General features: G+C 42.1%; 2 long non-coding RNA genes across 5 annotated transcripts in view; one reads left to right on the top strand and one right to left on the bottom strand.

The window, feature by feature from the left end:
- LOC122449416 overlaps positions 1-11,401 on the top strand; it is a 38,495-nt gene extending 27,094 nt beyond the window's left edge. For 2 of the 4 annotated variants that reach the window (XR_006271936.1, XR_006271935.1), the window contains 2 exons: positions 8,441-9,564; positions 9,825-11,401. This is a non-coding gene — a long non-coding RNA (uncharacterized LOC122449416). The remainder of the gene's footprint in view (positions 1-8,440; positions 9,565-9,824) is intronic. The other 2 variants (XR_006271937.1, XR_006271938.1) reach the window with 2 other exon arrangements.
- A 5,913-nt stretch (positions 11,402-17,314) lies between these two features.
- Positions 17,315-20,351, bottom strand: part of LOC122449442 — a 28,644-nt gene continuing 25,607 nt past the window's right edge. The window contains exon 3 of the long non-coding RNA XR_006271942.1: positions 17,315-17,631. This is a non-coding gene — a long non-coding RNA (uncharacterized LOC122449442). The remainder of the gene's footprint in view (positions 17,632-20,351) is intronic.

Raw genomic sequence — 20,351 nt, 5'->3', positions numbered from 1 at the left:
TTGCTATTTAGCCTGTTTCAGAAAACATTTGCCCATTTCTGCCCTATATATGACATTCCAGAAAACATTTGCCCATTTCTGTCCTGTATATGACATTCCAATCCATATTGTCACAAAGTATCATGACCACCTCTTAGGTCACACCACAGGATCTAACATTCTTTTTAAAGCTATTTAATGTTTCATAATATGGATGAATTATAACTTATTCTATGATTTCACTATTTGTGATACTATGATATAATAAATATATGGACTTCCCTGGTGGCTCAGACAGTAAAGAATCTGCTTGCAGTGCAGGAGACCTGGGTTCAGTCCCTGGGTTGAGAAGATCCCCTGGAGAAAGGAATGGCTACCCACTCCAGTATTCTTGCCTGGAGAATGCCATGGACAGAGGAGCCTGGTGGGCTATAGCCATGGAGTCGCAAAGAGTCTGACATGACTGAGCTACTAACACAACAACAAGAAATATATATTTCTTCTTTCTCTCTGGTTCCTGGCACAAGCTTCCTAAAACCCTAGTAGTTTCCCACGTAATAGGAGTGAGAGGAGTCTTGTTATTCATTATAAACCCCTGTCAACCAAAGCTGAGTTATTGCTAATAAGGTGACCCTTGGCGCTTCCCTAGGTCATTTCAAGATGGGGATTGGTTGCCAGAGGAACCAACCATGTGATTAGAGGGACCCCCATCACTACCCCTACTTGAGGGGGGGAAATCTGGGGATTGAGTGAATCACCAATGACCAGAGATTTAATTAATCGTGTCTTGTGTAATGGAAATATGGAGGGCTTTGAAGAGCATCCTGTTGGAAGGGTGAAAGTGAAATTGAAAGTCACTGAGTCGTGTCTGACTCTGCGATGCCATGGCTGGAAGGGTGGCACGCCTCAAACTGCACAGGGACAGAACCTCCTGTGTTCAGGATCCTTCCAGACCTCACTCTAAACACCTCTTCATCTGGCTGTTCATTGGTACCCTTTATGATATCCTTTGTAATAAACTGGTAAGTAAATAATAGTAAGTAAAGTGTTTCCCCAGGTCCTGTGAGCCCTTATAGCAAAGCACATTATCAAACCTAAGGAGAAGATCCTAGAAACTCCCAATTTGTAGCTAGGTCAGACAAAAGCCTGAGTAACCTGGAAACCCACTACTTTTGATTGAGTACATCTGAAATGAGGCAGGCAATTTTGTGCAACTTAGCCCTTAACCTGTGGGGCTGGACTAACTTGGGGTAATTAGTGTCAAAATTGAATTGATTTATAGGACACCCAGTTGCTGTCCACAGAGGACTAGAGAACTGCTTGGTGTGGAAAACCCACACATTCGGGATCAAATACAGAATGTGGGTAAAAATACTGATCATATCAGTTGTACTCTTGATGGACCCTCAGATTGTTCACAAGTTTCTTCAGCTGTAATCAATACTGTAACAAATGTTTATTTTTAGAATTACTGTATGATACAGCAATCTCACTCCTGAACATATATCCAAATAAAGCTACAGTTCAAAAAGATATATGCACCCCTATGTTCATAGCAGCACCATTCACAATAGCCAAGGCATGGAAACAGCCTAAATGTTCATCGACAGATGAATGGATAAAAAAGATGTGGTGTATATATATATATAAATATACACATATACATATATACACACACACACACACAATGAAATACTACTCAGCCATAAAAATGAACAAAGTAATATCATTTGCAGCAACATGGATGCAACTAGAGAGTATCATATTAAGTGAATTAAGTCAGAGAAACACAAATACCATATGATATCACTTAATGAAATACCTAGAATATGACACAAATGAACCCATGTATGAGACAGAAAGAGACTCATGAACATAGGGAACAGACTTGTGGTTGTTAAGGGTGTGGGGGCTGGGGGAGGGATGGAGTGGCAGGTTGGGATTAGCCCATGTAATTGATTACATATAGAATGGATAAATAACATGGTCCTACTGTATGGTACATTCAATATTATATGATAAACCATAAGGAAAAAGAATATAAAAGAAAGAATAATAAAAAAAAGAAAGAATATATATATATGTATAATTCAATCATTTTGCTATACAGCAATGGGGCATCCCAGGTAACTCAGCTGGTAAAGAATCTGCCTGCAATACGGGAAACCTGAGTTCAATCCCTGCATTGGGAAGATCCCCTGGAGGAGGGCATGGCAACCCACTCTAGTATTCTTGCCTGGAGAATCCCCATGGACAGAGGAGCCTGGCGGGCTTACAGTCCATGGGGTCACAGAGTCGGACACGACTTAGGGACGAAGCACATACAGCAATAATTAACATTGCAAATCAACTGTACATCAATAAAAAATTTAAAAGAAAAAAATAATTTTTAAGATTTCCCAGAAGAAATGGGATATAATAAAGAGATTCATAGGGCTCAAATATGAAGCTCTCACTGTGCCAATAAGCCTCTTCAAGCAGCAGTTCTAGTCAGCCTTGGGTGTTGCCAGGCTCCCACAGGAGGAATTAAACTTTTAGAAAAGAGAGTACCTCTCCAAGTGGAAATTTCGCCTTGATAGATTCACCTGGCTGCAGCCCAGCTTTCTGCTGTGCCGAAGAGCTTTCCCCGGAGCATTCAGTCTCTGCCACCTGAGCCACCCACACCTCCTGCTAAGCCCTCCATCACCCAGGAGTTAGGCTGGGGGACCCTGTTGTTCCATCCAGGGAGGGTTTTCTGCCAATTGTGGGAAAGGAGGTGCCTCTGAAATAGGTCAGAAGGAGTTAAGCTCTGAAGAGAGACTGCCTTTGATCCTAGAGATGGAGGGAATGTACACAGATTACTTGTTTCTCATTTTCTGAGGGTCATATACTCCTGAAAGCTATAGATCTTTCCCCCCAGAAAAAAACGTGCTTATTTTTCTGTAAGCGTTAGTCGCTTAGTCGTGTCCAACTCTTTATGATCCCATGGACTGTAGTCCACTAGGCTCCTCTGTCCACAGAATTCTCCAGGCAAGAATACTGAAGCGGGTTACCATTCCCTTCTCCAGGGAATCTTCCCAACCCAGGTTTTGAACCTGGGTCTCTTGCATTGCATGCAGATTCTTTACCATCTGAGCCACCAGGCAGATTCTGCACAAATTCAGGGTATGCACAAACCTCCTGAAGATGTTATCTAAGGCACATGGTCCTCAGGTCAGCAACCCAGCTCCAGGTACACTGCAATCACGTTCCTTCCTGAGGCTCACCCAGCCCTTGGCATGGATTTGACACAGCGTATTTTTCTGTGATTCATTAACGTTTCCCTTCCTCCCATCACTGACCTTGTGCGAGGTCTTCCTCAGGCTGCATGTCATGTGCCTCCTTCTTCCTCCAGCTATCCTGTTTGGAAAGATAAACCCACTTCCTAGCCCTCAGAAAGCTCTCGCTGGGCACAGAAGGCCATCATCAATGCCACCGACCAACACCATTTTTTCCTGCTGTTGCTATTACCCTGACCTGCTTTCCTAGCCTCGGGTGCAAACCCACACTGGAAAGACTTTTCTCTCTAGCCTTTTGCCATCTGGATCTGTCTTCCGGAATCTTCCTGAAAGCTGTAAATCTTTCAAGTAAACTAGATTTTCCTCTCTGGCCTCTGCTTGTAAATATGATGACATTGTAGTTGCTAAATTTTTTAAAGGAAGTTTGGCCAAAAAAGAAAAAAATGCTAAAAAAAATGTCAAATTCAAATGGCCAAGGATTTCTGTTGGTATTCGTGCTGCCCCCTCCTGGTTAGAAAAGAAGCGCTAAGTAAAGCTGACTACTTGGTCAGTCGATTCTTGCTCAAAATCCTCACCGTTTTACTTTATCTTGATTTTTAATTGGAGTCCTACAAAGTAATACTGATCTTTGTTATTTAAAAAGGCAGGGTACATGGGTGTCTATTTTAATACCTCATAATGTCCATTAAATGTTCTTGCCCTTTGGTCCAGAAATTTCCTTTCCAGGAATCTGCCCTGAAGAAATAGAAATGTAAGCAAGAGATTACCTTCAGGGATAGCCATCTTGTTACTAATGGTAGTAAAATATAGAACAAGGTTAAATGTCTAATAACAGATGGTATAACACAGCCATAGGGTGAAATATTATGTTCACCTTAAAATGATGTTAATGGAAAATTTTTAATAATATGAAGAAATGTTCATAACATGTCAAGTAAAACAGGACACAGAATGATAAGCAATGTACAATCACAACTAAATTTGCATTAAAAAAGAAATCTGGAAGTAATATATCAAAGCTTAATCCAGCTTTCTCTGAGTAGTGGAATTAGGCTATTTAATACATTCATATGTTTTCCAGTTTTCCTATGAGTGTGTGATATTGTAAAATCAAGAAAAAAAATCATAAAACTTATTTCTGCATGGTGTAAGGAACATGGACTTTAGAATCAAATAGCCTAGATTCATATCCTGGCTCTGTGTCCTTGGAGTGATTCACTCTCTCCAGATTTGTTTCTTCAACAGTAAGTGGGTTATATAATAGTATCTGCATATCAGAATTATTGTGAGACCTGAGTCTGCAGAACAAACCTTACTGAACAATGCTTATCTTTGATTAGCTTCTCTCATATAGTTATCTTCCCCAAACTTACCACCACTAGAAGCCAAAACTGCTTTCCCTTTGTCTTGCCTGTCTGGCCACTTCTCCACAATATATCACCCTTTATTAAAATAGTATATAAGCTCAAAGGTCTAGCCTCTTTGAGGAGTTTTCACCTCTTTGTGAGGCCCTCCAAGTGCATACAAAATAACTTTTTTTTCCTGTTCATCTTTTGGTCAGTTTAATTCACAGATCCTAGGTACTAAACCTAAAAGGATAGAGGAAGACTTCTTTTTTCTCTTCCTTACACTATCAACATTTGCAAACTTCTATCAGTGAGCAGGAATTATGCAGTTCCTATAAATTGTGCTTCATGTTTAGTTGAAGTCCCTTATAGCTGTCTTTTTAGGTACTCATACCAGCTACCATCTTGCATTGAAAGGATCACCAAGGCAGTTGACAGAATATTTCAGAGATAGGACTGTAAAACCCTTATAGTCAGTCTCAGACAATGAAGAAAATCTTCAAATGGATAGACAGCCACTTAGGGGTAAAAGGGGCCTTTCCAGTGGCTCAATGGTAAACAATCGGCCTGCCAGTGCAGGAGAAATAGGAGATGCGGGTTCAATTGCTGGGTCAAGAAGATCCCCTGGAGGAGGAAATGGCAACCCACTCCAGTATTCTTGCCTGGAGAATCCCATGGACAGAGGAGCCTGGAGGGCTGCCGTTCATGGGGAGTGGGGATCATAAGAGTCGTACATGACTGAGTGCACACACATGCATTTAGGGGTGAAGACTTGAAGTCTTACATATTTTTCACACAAGGGTAGGAATATTAATAATAAAACACTTTTACCAATTTATGAATCTTGAATACCACTCAATAACAGAAGTTGAGAGCTCCTTTCTAACATCCATTATACTTATCAACATCCTACTAATTTCACCAATGAAAATCCATTTTTGATACTTGATACTTAGTTTCCTCATTTTGGTGTCTCTCAGAGGTAAAGGGAGCCAACGTACTTTAAATGGCCTCTTCCTGAGCGATAATTTTCTAACATAATCCTAGCTGACCACCCATGGAGAGCAGATGCCTGATTAGAATGGTTGCTGCCCTAGGGTGTCACTTCAAATGTGCGTGCATCGTCTGTCACTCAGTCATGTCTGACTCTTTACCACCCCCTGAACTGTAGCCTGCCAGGATCCTCTGTCCATGGAATTCTCCAGAAAAGATTACTGGAGTGGGGTGCCATTTCCTACTCCAGGGAATCTTTCCTATTCTAGAGATTGAACCCGTGTCTCCTCTGTCTCCTGCACTGGTAAGCAGATTCTTTACCACTGAGCCACCTGGGAAGCACATCACTTCAAATAAATATATATAAATATCACAGGACCTATGCTGCAGTGTTTTAGAGTAAATCATACAGATAACACCTATAAAGCAATAAAGGCCCTGAAACAGGTAAGCGTACCAGATTACGTGATTAGTAAGTCTGACGCAAAAATTCCAGGTTGTTCCATATTCTGAACTTCAAACTGCTTCCATGTACTTCCTTACAGGTTTTGAACTATAAAACTGGAAAGAGGAAATCTCATTTAAAATAGAATCAGGATGCCAGAAGGAAGCTCTCTTGCCTTCCTACTTCTTTCTCTCTGCAGATCCTAAACAGAAGGAGACTTGCCTTTCATCTCCAAGTGGAAGGTTACTACTTTGGAACCCCAGCAGGAGGAAGGGGGATTTTCTCCTTGCCTGGCAACAGCCTAGCCAATGAGAGATTGTGGCAACTCAGCCAGTGAAAAGTCACCACGCTTTGCACTCCCAGTTTCCTCCAGTGGACTCTTTATTTACAACAGGCTGTCCCAGCTTCTCCTTTTCCTCTGTGAAATAAGCGTCTTCTCTTTTGCTTCTCAGAATGTGCCTAGGGTTTTTGCTCGAGCATGCTTGTCCCAAATTGCAATTCTCTGCCATTCCTAAATAAACCCATTTTTGCTGATAAGCCCATTTTTGTGAAATAAACATAAAATTGGCTGTTTTATGTTTATAAAAGGTCAAACAGATTAAGTTTTTTTTCCAATGAATTTCTATTTTCCCATTCTTTTCTGAAATGTGGCTGTATTGAATGGGACAAGAAGCCTGGATAGTAAAGGTCTTCAGTCAGAATACCCAGAGGAGAGAGTCAGTGCTGATCCCCAGGTTCCTAGGGTCAAACAGTTTATCCCTCTACTCTCACCCACGCCAGGGCTCACTGCACCTCAAGAATCCCATTAGAAGGGCTGCTTTGGCATTCTGAGAGTTCTCCATTCAGTGTGGTTTTATCAGAGGAATTAAGCCAGAAAGCATGCAGCTCAGATAACAGGATTAATTAACATTCTTCTCATTCTGCAGACAACCGATCCGGGAGGAGTGCCTCCTGTGTCTTGCTGGTCCTACTGCTGTGGGCCTGGTGCAGGCCTGGAGCTGCCCAAGGCTGGTCTGGGATTTAAATGACTCTGCTGAATCCTAGCCTTCTCTAGGAACCGCGTGTTGTGAACAAAACAAAACAAAACTCTCCTTTGTTCTCATGTGGCTTTTCCCCCTCCTGTCGGCCCCACTGGTTTTCAGCTTTGTATTTCTAGGCTGGTGTCGCTATACGGAACCTGGCAGCTAATAATGATTGTCGCAATGAGAGCGGGCACTAACATTTACGGAGCCTTCCCTGTGGACCCGCATGAGGTATTCACGAAATCCATGTGGAATGAGCCTTCACTAGAGGTCTGTCTCAGCACCAGCCCACCTTGAGTCTGTACCATCGTCCCAGCAGGCTTAGTGGTAAAGAATCTGCCTGCCAATGCAGGAGACAAGGGTTTGATGCTTGGGTCTGGAAGAGCCCCTGGAAAAAGAAATGCAACCCACTCCAGTATTCTGGCCTGGGAAATGTCATGGATAGAGGAGCCTGGTGGGCTCCAGTCCATGACGTTGCAGAGAGTTGGACATGACTGAGTGGCTGAACACCCCCACCCAGAAGATCTGCCTCCAGTATGGCATTTGTGAGCAATGGCTCCTCCACTGAAGACTGTAAGCAGAGATAAATATGCAGACTTGGACTCGCAGTGTTACCAGCTAGCGCTGACTTTAAATTTTTCCCAATAGGTACCTCCTCTCCCCACCATCCCCAAACTTCACTCTTCTTCCACCTTTCTCTTCATTTCTCCTCTTTTTCTTCCCCACCCTCAGCGTCTGTAATTCTCTTGATTTTCCAGAGCTGTTAGGCACTAACTCTCATTTTGCAAAGCCCAGCTGACACTTAGGAAAGGAAAGCTAGCTTCCTCCCTGGAATCCAGCTTCACGGCCTCAAGCACCTGTCCTGTGGGCAAGGGGTCCTCAGCATGTTCCAGTTACTACCTTAGCTCATATAATTCTCTTGACATTCTTGAGAGGGAAGATTCCCGGGGATCACTCCCATTTTGGACAAGAAACAGGCTCAGAGGTTAACTTGCCCATGGTCACAGCCAGATTCAGAATTAAGAAACCCAGATCTGTGAGAGGTCTTAATGGCTTGGCTTACTGTGACCATATGTCTCAGCCCTGGAGAGCCCCAGTTTAAGCCAGTGTTCTTCATGCTCCACGGTGCCCTAGTCTGGAAAGTTATGGTCATTCTAACTATGCCATAGACTTGTCCATTTTTGCATCCACAGCACCTGGCAGCTGGAAGTGCTCACTGAATAGCTTCAGAGACGCTTCCTGGGTGGGTCTTGAGATGGTCTCAAGACCATCTGCATCTCAAGACCATCTGAACCAGCCGTACTTCCCCTGCCTCTGCCTCAAAGCCTTTGAAGAGGGCTCTTTTGCAAGGCTGTCAGGCAGCTAACCTAACAAAATGAATTTCTCTCTGTGCTTCAGGCTCCATTCATCTCCCTGTGGAACCGCAGCACGGCGGGGCTCAGACAGGCTGGGCGACCACGGTGGACACCTTCACAAAGGCTGAAGTCATCATATTTCATCCTCACCTCCCTCCCTGGGAGACAGTCAGGATTGAGATGGATTACACTTGTTCATGAGCTAACGTTTCAAGTGAGAGTTGGATGGAGGCTTAATAGAATTAATTAATTCTCCGTGTTCCAAGAAGGGAGGGAAAAGGGAGATACGGGAAAACTCTCCACCACAGCAGGCTCTCTGGTGGCCCCAGAGATCCTGGCAGGTGCTCACTGGTTTCTTTCTACGCCCTGATTTCCTTTGGGGCAAGGTTAGTTTTGTTCAGAGCAATGAGGAAAAGCAGCCTTTCCCTGATGGCTTGTTATTTGTACAGGAAATGAGCTCTATGGGTTTGGATATTCAGAGTGTCGACTTCAGGCTGCACAGGGGCCAGGTTCCCTCCCTGCTCCCCCCTCCGCAATCTCTCCCTTTGGAGCAGGGACAGAAATCTCAATCCCTAAAGCGAGAGACAGACAGCAGGTGGTGTTTAAAAGCTAAGACTTCGGGGCTAGAATGCCTTGCTAAGAGTTCCAGCGCTGACACTACTTTTAGTATGGACCTTCATGTTCTCATCTGCAGAATGGGGTTAATAACCGTACCTCTTCCAAAGATGACTGTGACAACGAAAGGTGAAGCCCCTAGTTCAGAGTCTGACATATAGTGCCACATACCTATGCTGTGTGCTGCTGGCTGGTAAGGAAAATTAATGTGGATAAAGGTGTCTGGGTAATAGGAAGGGGGATGCTATGCCAATTTAGACAGAATGTGCTCCATCTGAACTAGACAGCCTGAACCTGTGGGCATATAGACCCAGTGTTGCCAAAATCTTCCAGTTTTTCAAAAGAAGCCCCCCGTCCAGATTTTGTGTGACATCTTCTAAGTTGTGAATGCTGATGATGAATTTAAAAAACATGAGATGCTGGGCTGCACAGGACAATCAGTGGGTCTGATGCAGCTGGGGGCCTGCAGATGGTGGCCTCTGCTTACTTATTCCATGCTGTCCCTGCAGAATGGTGGAGACCAAAGCCATGCAGCTTCCAGGAAACACAGAGGTGGGTGAATTGCTTTTATTGCATCCAAAGTAGTATTTGACAATCAAAAAGGAGGACAGGGGACGGGGTGAGCATCTGAGACTCAAATGGGCAGTGGTAGGTTGGCAGTGCCCAGCCCAGGGGCACTCAGTAGGGAAAAGGCATCCCAGTCTAGGCAATTTCCTGCTGGGACAGGGTGGCAGATAAAGTCCAGATTGTGGGTGGCTACTTACGGGATGTCACTAAATCTTCGAATCACCAGACTTACCCTTACTTTCCAGTCACCAGCTTAACACAGGACCAAGAGCCTGGCCTCATGCATCAAGCTTTGTGAATTGCATCCTGGCTCCAACCCACTCTCAGCTATGTGACTTTGAACAAGTAACTTTACTTCTCTGTACCTCATTTTTATTTGCAAAATTACTAGTGCCTGCATCCTGTAAATAGCCACCCACCATCTGGACTTTATCTGCCACTGTCCCAGCAGGAAGCTTACTTAGACTGGGATGCCTTTTCCCCACTGAGTGCCCCTGGGCTCAGCACTGCTAACCTACCACTGACCATTCAAGTCTCAGCTGCTCGCCCCTGTCCTCTGTCCTTTGTGATTGTCAAATCCTACTTTGGATGCAATAAAAGCAATTCATCCACCTCTGTATTTCATGGAAGCTGCATGGTTTTGGTCTCCTCCATTCTGCAGTGACAGCTGCATTAGAAGGAAATGAAGTGATATATGTGAAAAGTTAGTATAGGACCAACCACATCAAAATTACTCAATAAATATTATTATTAATATAAGTAACCATCATTTAAATAAATATTAGCTTTTATTACATACAAAGCAATAGAAAGTTATGAAGCACTTAATGGGTCTGAGTTTTAAATCCGGGCTCCATGGGAAATATTAGGACATTGAGGACAGGCCCTAAATCTTACTTACTACTAAATCCCCAACGTGGAGCACAGTCTTCATTGAATAAGGGTCTCCTGTGTAAAAAATTAACAATGAAAGATTAATGCTGCTCAGGTCATCAATAGAAGGGCAATCTGAAGCAGAAGGGTGTGAATATCTGAAAGAGTCAAATACAATTCCATTGAATATTCAGTTTCAGAAGAAATCAACTCAGATGCAAGCAGTCAGGGGAAAGTCTCAAGGAAACAAAGGTGTGGCTTGGCTAGGAAGCAAAAACACATACCAAGAGTGCTGAGTAAATGGAGATGGTGACAAAGTGCTAGGTGTGTTTCAGGGACAGTGAGCAAAGGAATTTGACGGGGGCAGAGTGGTCAGAACAGTTAGTAGGTGAAAGAAATCTGGAAAGCTGGACTGACACTTTATTGAAGAAGGCCTTCAAAGCCAAGCAATGGTAGAGATTGCTAGATGTCTCTCCTTCCTTTTGAACAAAATTCTTAGTTTATTCACTAAATACATTGATACTATACTTCTCAGCCTCAGTGGTAGCTGGGTGCAGCCATGTGACTAGATTCTGATTTAGTTGAGGCCAATGAGACTTAATGAGATTTAAATTCTGGGATGTTGACCCAATGGCTGGAGCTTTAGCAGCCATCCTAGCTCTAGAGGCAAAATGCTAAGGCTTTTGGCCGGAAGGAAGGAAAGAGCCAGTCTCCCTCATCAGCCTCAGATATTCTTCCTCTGAGTGGCTACTAAAGAGAGAAATAAACTTTACTGTTTAAGTCACTGTTATTTGGGTCTATTTTAACATGCAGCCAAACATAATCCTAACTGATACACAAGTCAAAGACTTTATGCTTTATCCTGGGATATCAGGCAACCATTGGAATTTTTTTTGGTGAGTAACAAGATTCCCTGGTGGCTCAGATAGCAAAGAGTCCACCAGCAATGCAGGAGACCCAGGTTTGATCCCTGGGTCAGGAAGATCTGCTGGAGCAGGAAATGACAACCCACTCCAGCATTCTTGCCTGGAGAATCCCATGGACAGAGGAGCCTAGTGGGTTATAGTCCGTGGGATTGCAAAGAGTCAGACACAACTGATCAACTAACACTAACAGCAAGATGAATATTTGGTATGGAGTATACAACCCAGAATAGTCTGGAAGCAGCTATGCAATAGGGATGGAAAGAAGGGGAACCCAAAGGCTGAAAGCTCAGAGAGGAGATTAATGCAGTAAGTGAGTAAGTATGTAAGTGTTGCTCAGTCATGTCCGACTCTGCAACAGTACATGCACTGTAGCCTGCCTGGCTCCTCTGTCCATGGAATTCTCCAGAGAAGAATACTGGAGTGGGTTGCCATTTCCTTCTCCAGTTAATACAGTCGTTTAGGCAGAATGAACAAATGAGTGTATTAGTTGAATTATCCAGAGAAACAGGACTAATAATATTCTTGCCTGGATGATTCCATGGACAGAGGAGCCTGGCAGGTTACAGTCCATGGGTTCACAAAGAGTCAGACATGACTGAGTGGCTAACACTAACATTAGAATTCTAATAGAACTAGCGGAATTATATATATAAGAAGGAATTGGCTCACACAGTTATGGAGGCTGAGAAATCCCCAGATCTGCAGTTGACAAGCTGGAAACCCAGGAGAACCAATGGGATAGTTCCAAGTCCTAGTCCAAGTCCAAAGGTAAAAGAAGACCAATGTCCCAGCTCAAAGACAGGCAGGTTGAGAGAGAGATTTCTCTCTTACTCAGCCATTTTTTGTGCTATTTAGGCCTTCAGCTGATTGGATGAGGACCACCCACATTAGGGAGCACAATCTGCTTTACTTAGTCTGTGGATTCAAATGTTAATCTCATCCAAAATACACACTCCCACAGACACACTCAGAATAATATTTGAACATTATCTGGGTACCCTCTGGCCAGTCAAGTTGATGCATACAATTACCCATTACAAATGAGCATGTGTTGAAACCTGTTTTGAGGGAAAAATCATTATAGGAACTGGAATTAAAAAGTAAAATATACATGGAGTATGATGTACTTTGATAATGTTGAAAAAAGTTACTGCTTATTAATTGATCCAACTAAAATCTTGCCTTAGTGGCTCAGGCCAGGCCAGAGAAAATCAGATAATATAGTATAATATTTTATTTTTTATTTTTATTTATTTATTTATTTAACTTTACAATATTGTTTTGGGTTTGCCTTACATTGACTTGAATCTGCCATGGGTGTACATGTGTTCCCCATCCTGAATCCCCCCTCCCACCTCCCTCCCCATCCCATCCCTCTGGGTCATCCCAGTGTACCAGCCCCGAACACCCTGTATCATGCATCGAACCTGGACTGGGGTTTTGTTTCACATATGATAATATACATGTTTCAGTGCCATTCTCCCATGTCATCCCACCCTTGCCTTCTCCTACAGAGTCCAAAAGATTGTTCTGTACATCTGTGTCTCTTTTGCTGTCTCGCATACAGGGTTATTGTTACCATCTTTCTAAATTCCATATATATGTGTTAGTATACTGTATTGGTGTTTTTCTTTCTGGCTTACTGCACTCTGTATAATAGGCTCCAGTTTCATCCACCTCATTAGAACTGATTCAAATGTATTCTTTTTAATAGCTGAGTAATATTCCATTGTGTATATGTACCACAGCTTCCTTATCCATTCATCTGCTGATGGACATCTAGGTTGCTTCCATGTCCTGGCTATTATAAACAGTGCTGTGATGAACATTGGGGTACATGTGTCTCTTTCAATTCTGGTTTCCTTGGTGTGTATGCCCAGTAATGGGATTGCTGGGTCATATGGCAGTTCTATTTCCAGTTTTTTAAGGAATCTCCACATTGTGCTCCATAGCGGCTGTACTAGCATATAATATTTTTAGAGGAGGCTCCTGAGTTAGACTTCCTGGGTTTAAATCCTGGCTCCTTCAATTACCAGCTCTGCACCCTTTGGCAAGTTATTTAAGTCCTCTGTGCCTTGGCTCCTTCTTCACCTACATGACAATTGGGGATAATAGTTTATGTGCTAGAGTTGCTGTAAGCATTAAATGAGAGATGATACTCATTCATTCATGGGTTGTTATATTACACCTGTTATGTGCCCCACACTGTGCTAGATGCTGGGAATACAGGCATGAACAAAAGAAAATCCACTATTTGGATTAACTAGCAAGGACACTTTGAATGAGAGAATATTTATAAAGAAAAGTGGCTTTCACTTTTGCTTATTATCTAGTTGACAGACCAAGAGTTGCCCTATGGAGAACTTGTTTTTCTGAGTTTATTAATATCCTATAATTATCCTGCCAAAGCTTCCACTTAAGTAGACCATACTGTATCTGGATTGTCCCTCAGGTAAATCAACACGGTCTTGTCTCCCCAATTAAATGAAAAACACAAACATGTTAGAGCATGCTGCTCCCCAGCCTCTTTCTTATTTTGAAAATAAGAGTGAGCTTTATTTTGATTGTCTTTGATCAGAACGGGAGTGATTGTAGAGAGAAATTTTCTGTTTCAGTGAAAAACTATAATCCTTTCTTGTGGGTTATCAGATTCTAGTTCTGTTCATTGTCTTTGAGCCTATTTCTCCACTTTGTAAATGGGATCCTGTTATCTCACACATTTTGTCAGTAATTAATGTTTCCAATTTTTCTCTTACCTTCTTGTCTTGGCATCACTGAGAGCTAAGATGTCCTTTTTCCAAAGCCCTGCACACTGAACTGGACGACCTGACATAACTTCAAAAGATTTATCACCACTCAGAAAGTTCACCAGAACGCTGCATCTCCCATGGTCCCCTCTGGGGAATAACCATGACCATGACATTGCTGGCTGCCATCTTCACACTACTACCGAAAGATATTTTAAGCTCAATATTTAGAAATCTAAACTGGCTATACTCTGGATTAAGAAGAAAACTGCAGAGAAGAGAAGAAAAGAAACGGGAAAAAAATGGGTTCTGCAGTCAGTTCCAATCATTAATCTTTGCTTTTCTTTTGTTTCCATAGAAATGCTCCTCATTAAATGTCTGACTGCTTGCACCATTTGCCGCTGTTTAGTCGCTTAGCCGTGTCCAACTCTTTGTGACCCCATGGGCTGTGGCCCACCAGGCTTCTCTGTCTATGGGATTGCCCAACCCACTGGAGTGGGTTGCTGTTTCCTTCTCCAGTGGATCTTCCCATTCCAGGGATGGAACTCACGTCTCTTTTGTTTCCTGCACTGGCAGGCAGATTCTTTGCCACTGCGCCGCCCAGGAAGCCATATAAGGCCTACTTTGGGCCTTACTTCCCTGTACAGCATTACCTCCTGAAACACAAATGTCAGACTGGACTGATCTGCTCCCAGGACTGACAGGCTGGGTTAGTGGGATATGAGCCAGTCTATTAATAACTCAGCTCCTTATCTGTGAAACTTCTAGGGAGGTTTCAGATGGGATAAATGAAGGGATCTGGAATATACCATTGTGAAGGGTCTTTGTTCTGAATTCCCCTTATCTGCGTACAAGGGGAAATTTCCCAAAGAATTAAATTTTCAGAAACCTCTGCCCCCAGGGAATCACAACCAGGGAAGACTGACTCCCATCACTGGAGATGAGAAGTTGGCACCAGGATAAGAAATTATCTAAATTCACATGATTACAAAGAGATCATCCCTCTGGAGTAATTCCTAAGGGCCCATTTATCTTTTCTAAATGTTGTTTGTTTTTCCATAAATGCCCCTTTCTTCCTCCTTGTCCTCTGTTAAGTTGGTTTACAAACTCCAAATTGCGCCTCCTTGAGTCACATTTTTCTGTGAACTCCCACATGTGAATAAAAATTTGCCCTTTCTCTTGCTAATCTATATTTTGTCAGATTAATTTGTAGAGCTCCAAATGCTGAGCGTAAAGAGTGCAGAAGAAAAGTATTTTTCTCCCCAAAAGATTGATTCAAATTGAGACTGTCTTGCGGGTGGTATTAAATGGATAGCTACCTGTGTTACCATCATTCTGCTGTTTATCCGATGGATCCAGCTGTGGAGCAGAGTTAGAAAACAGACTCAGTAAATTCAGAATGACTTTGGCTTATATCTTAAAGACTTCATACCACCTCTGTATTTCATCTTCCACTGGTCTCTAGGGGAATTTACCCAGATGAGATAACAGGGTTTTATTTTTATTGCTCCTAACTAAAGCAAGGTTTTAACAACCACTTACCCTGACATTTAATTGGGTCCTTAAGGACGGTTTAGATTCTTTAAATAGTTCCAGTTTTTCCAGGGGACATTTAAGAAGTCATTTCAAGAGCTTAGCAGCTTTAAGAGAAAGTCTAAAGGATCCAGGACCACCTGCCCCCTGGTGGGGAGATGGGGGACAGAGGAAGATATTAAGGACCCCAAGGGGTATGGTCAGTCAAATGAGGAATAGGATCTAAATGAGTAATATAGGATAAGTGATTGAACCAGGGACTTCAAATAAATGGAATTTGGGGGTAGTGGGGAGGAAGTGGGAAAGAGAGGACAAGGGAAACTGTTAATGATTAAAAAACACAAGAGGTAGATCAACCTCTTGATCTACCAAGTGCAACTTTGGTTTGGATCTTGATTCCAATAAAGCAACTATTAAAATATTTTTAAATATGAGGAAGTTGAATGGATTGTATTAATTATGTGTGTTATTGGTTTGAGTTGGAGTGTTTTTGTTCTTTGCTATTCTCCAATAACATTCTAAAGGATTTATGGATGAAAAGCTATATTTAACTCACTTTTTACTGATAGTCATTTTAATTGTTTTCTGTGTTCTGACATCATAACCACCGCCCCCGCCCCAGACAAATATCCTTTTAGTGATCTTTACACATATCTGGGATTATTTCCTCAGGATGGATTTCCATGAGTGTATTGTTGACATTTGCAAAAATGAGAATTTTTTTTTTTAACCAACGGATCTATCAGGGAAGCCCTATGCCAAGCTATAACATCTATAATTTACTTCATATCAGGAAAGAAAAAATAATGTATAATGTGGGAAAAGGGGATGCAGATTGTATAAGAATAGCAAAATGATGATTATTAAAGTTAGGTAATAGAGACATGAGGGTTCACAATAGTATTTGAATTTTGCATGTTTGATATTTTAAATAATTAAAAGTAAAATAAAATGGCATACATCACTTCCAGTAGTGTAAATTAATACAAACATTTTGGAAAGCAGTTTGGTATATATATCCAAAGTAATAAAAGTGTTTACTCTGTTAAAAAAAATTGTCATTTTTGCTAATGTCAACAATGCACTCATAGAAATTCATCATAAGGCAATAATCCCAGATATGTGTAAAGATCACTAAAAGGATATTTGTTCCAGTGGGGGTGTTATAATGTCAGAACACAGAAAACAATTAAAATGACTATCAGTAAAAAGTGAGTTAAATAACTCAGGGTGAAGAAATGTGTTGGCATATTACGCTGTCATGAAAAATGATGTTGCTGAAAAATACTAACATAGAAAATGTTTATAATAGGTGAAAAAGGTAAAAAACTGGTTCCCTATAATCAGATTTTTGCTTTTCTAGAGAAAATGAAAAGACGTATCTCAAAAGTCATAATGATTTTTTCTAAATAGTGAGGATGTAGATGGTTTATTTTCTCCTTTTAAATTTTTTATGTTTTTCTAAAATTCTAAAAAGAGGGGCTCCCCTGGTGAACCAGTATTTAAGACTCTGTGCTTCCATTGCAGAGGGCATGGGTTTGATGACTGGTCAGGGAACCAAGATGCCACTTGCCTCAAAGCATGGCCAAAGGAAATGAGAGAATGGGAAGAGTATATATTTCCTAAGGCTTCCGTAACAAAATACCACAAACTGGATTGCTTAAAATAACAGAAATTTAGTTTCTCACAGTTCTGGCAGGAAGAAGTCAGAAATCAAGGGGTCCACATGGACATGTTCTCTCTGAGGGCTCTTGGGGAGAATCTGCGCTGTGTCTTTCTCAGCTTCTGGTGCTTCTGGCAATCCTCGTGTTTCTTGGCTTGTAGACTCTACTTGCTTATGGCATCACTCCAGCCTCTGCTTCCATCCTCATTTGGGGCTGTCCTCATGTGTCTCTGTCTCTTTTCTTAAAAGGACACAGGTCAGATTAGGGCCCACCCTAACCAACGATGACCTTATCTTAGTTTGATTGTACCTGTAAAGACCATATTTCCAAATAAGGTCATGTTCACAGATACCAGGGATTAGAGCTTCAATATATCTTTTTGTTGGGACTCAGTCCAACCCACAACAGGAGGACCACCCTGCCCCTCCAATCCCTAACATCCAGCTAAGTACTGACATGAGTCATGTATCCAGTCCTTCAAGGATGGACAATCACCTTGGCCCAAGGATGCAACCACCTGTTTAAATCTGTGATGAGGCAGGAGGTGCTCAGTGGCGGGTGGGGTAGGCAATGATTTGGCTCAAATACCCAAAGGTCATGTGCAGTAGAGAAAATTTCCCAAAGAAATGGTATACCAAAGTATGTTAGGCAGATGAAAATAATAGCTGCCGCAGTTTACTCTAAACCATTATGTTGGTGGTGGAAAAGAATCCACCTGCAATGCAGGAGACCCAGGTTTGATTCCTGGGTTGGAAAGGTGCCCTGGAGAAAGAAATGGCAACCCACTCCAGTATTCTTGCCTGGAGAACCCTATGGGCAGAGGAGTCTGGCTGGCTATGGTCCATGGGGTTGCAAGAGTTGGACATGACTTAACAACTAAACCACCAATACTTATTAATAAACCATTATGTTAAATCATTCCATTTTCTGGGATTATATTTATTATCAATTCATTTTGAGAGATTCACCAAGAATTAATGTTGGGTATATTGGTGTGTTTTACCTTTTAAGAATAGGAACCCGAATTACTGGTAACACCCACCTCAAAACTTTTCCAAGGTGAAATTATCAGTTGCATGAAACATTTCCTGGCTGTTATATATCATGAATAAAACAACTACCGTAATCTCTTAGGCAAAGTTAGGATAGGTTCATGTCAAAGAATGTTTTTGGAATAATTATGAAACTATAGATATGTCACAAACCATTAAAAATGGTTAAAACTTATTTTAAAGAGTAATCTTGGAAGTTGGGAATTGTTACGGGCTGAATTATGTCCCTCACTCCCGCCACCAAACTCATATGTAGAAGTCCTAATCCCTAGGACCTCAAAATGTGACCATATTGAACACAAAGTCTTTTAAGAAGTAAAGGTAAAATGACGTTCTTAGGGTAGGTCCTAATCTAATGTAACTGGCATCCTCATAAGAAGAAGAGATTAGGACCAAACATACACAGAGGAAAGACCAGGTGAAGACACAGGGAGAAAGAAGTCCCCTGCCAGCCAAGGAGTGAGGCCTCAGAAGAAACCAACCCTGCCATCACCTTGCTCTTGGATCTTCAGCCTCCAGAATTGGGAGGAAATTGATTTCTGTTGTTTAAACCATCTCATGTGTGGTTCTTTGTGATGGGAGCCCTAGCAAACGAATACGGAGACTCAGAAACAACACAAAGGATCATAACAGAGGAGGTGGGCACGAACCGGTGCTCTGTGCTTATCCGTCAGTCCTGGTATAAGCTCCCTGGGGCCTGCCTCTTTTTGCATCCTCTGTGTGCAGTCAGGCAGCTTCAGAGCTGGGTCATATTTGGCTAGTGATGGGCAAAACCTCTGAGGCATAATTTCTCTCAGGTATGAGATCAAGACCTCATCTGGGCAAATGAGGCTTGAAAAGACATTTGTTACAGGGCTTCTTCCCAGGAGGCGCTACTAGTAAAGAATCCACCTGCCAATGCAGGAGACCCCAGAGACGAGGGTTCGATCTCTGGGTTGGGAAGATCCCCTGGAGGAGGAAATGGCAACCCACTCCAGTATTCTTGCCTGGAAAATCCTATGGATAGAGGAGTCTGATGGGCTACAAAGAGTTGGACACGACTGAGCACACGCATGATGGCGATGAAGACTTATGGGAAAGCAACTTGCTTGTTTTTCTGAGAAAGCCACTGGAGAAGACCTTTTCTCTTTCTGAAGGATGTGGTAGAGGAAGCATGTGGCCCCTGGATCTATTGGAAACCATCTTCTGGCCATGACTTGTGATCGTTTTAACATGAAATTGTCCTCACAGAACACAGAGTATAGTGAGAGGAAGAAAATAATCTTTGGTGACATTTTTGAGTGCTGTATTAAGCCTTAGATGACTTTGCAATTAATTACATGGGCCAATAAATGCCCTTTCTCATATCAATCTGTTATTTTAACTGGAAGTATCCTTCTCTAATGGTTAGAAAATCAGTATTTTTTTAAAGGCATGGATTACTTTCATAAGCTTGGAGAAATAACTGAAAAAAACCAACAGCGTGCATGCTTGCTCGCTCAGTCGCTTCAGTCATGTCCGATTCTTTGTGATTCTGTGGACTGTAGCCCGCCAGGCTGCTCTGTCCATGGGATTCTCCAGGCAAGAATACTGGAGCAGGTTGCTATTTCCTCCTCCAGGGGATTTCCCAATTCAGGTATTGAACCCCAGTCTCCTGTGTTGCAGGTGGATTCTTTACTGTCTGAGGCACCAGGGAAGCCCCCAAAGCAACCTACACCATCAAAATCCAAAGAATTACTTTTGGGAAATTTCGTAATAAGAAAAATAAGAAGCAGGAGGAATTTTCTATCAGGAACTTATTTCTAAAAACGGAATAAAATCATTATAAGCAAACATAATAAACAATTACCCTTTACAGATTATCTTTGGCCAAGCTCTGCACTAAGTGTATCATATGCCATAGCTCATTTAATCTACACAACACTCCTGTGAAGAGGGTTCTACAAATTTCGCACTTTTACAGATGAGGAAACAAAGATTCCAAGAGTTTAAATAACC

The sequence above is a fragment of the Cervus canadensis genome, chromosome 11, assembly GCF_019320065.1.
Source record: "Cervus canadensis isolate Bull #8, Minnesota chromosome 11, ASM1932006v1, whole genome shotgun sequence".
NCBI classification, from domain to species: Eukaryota; Metazoa; Chordata; class Mammalia; order Artiodactyla; family Cervidae; genus Cervus; species Cervus canadensis.
This window is presented reverse-complemented; position numbering and strand designations above follow the sequence as displayed.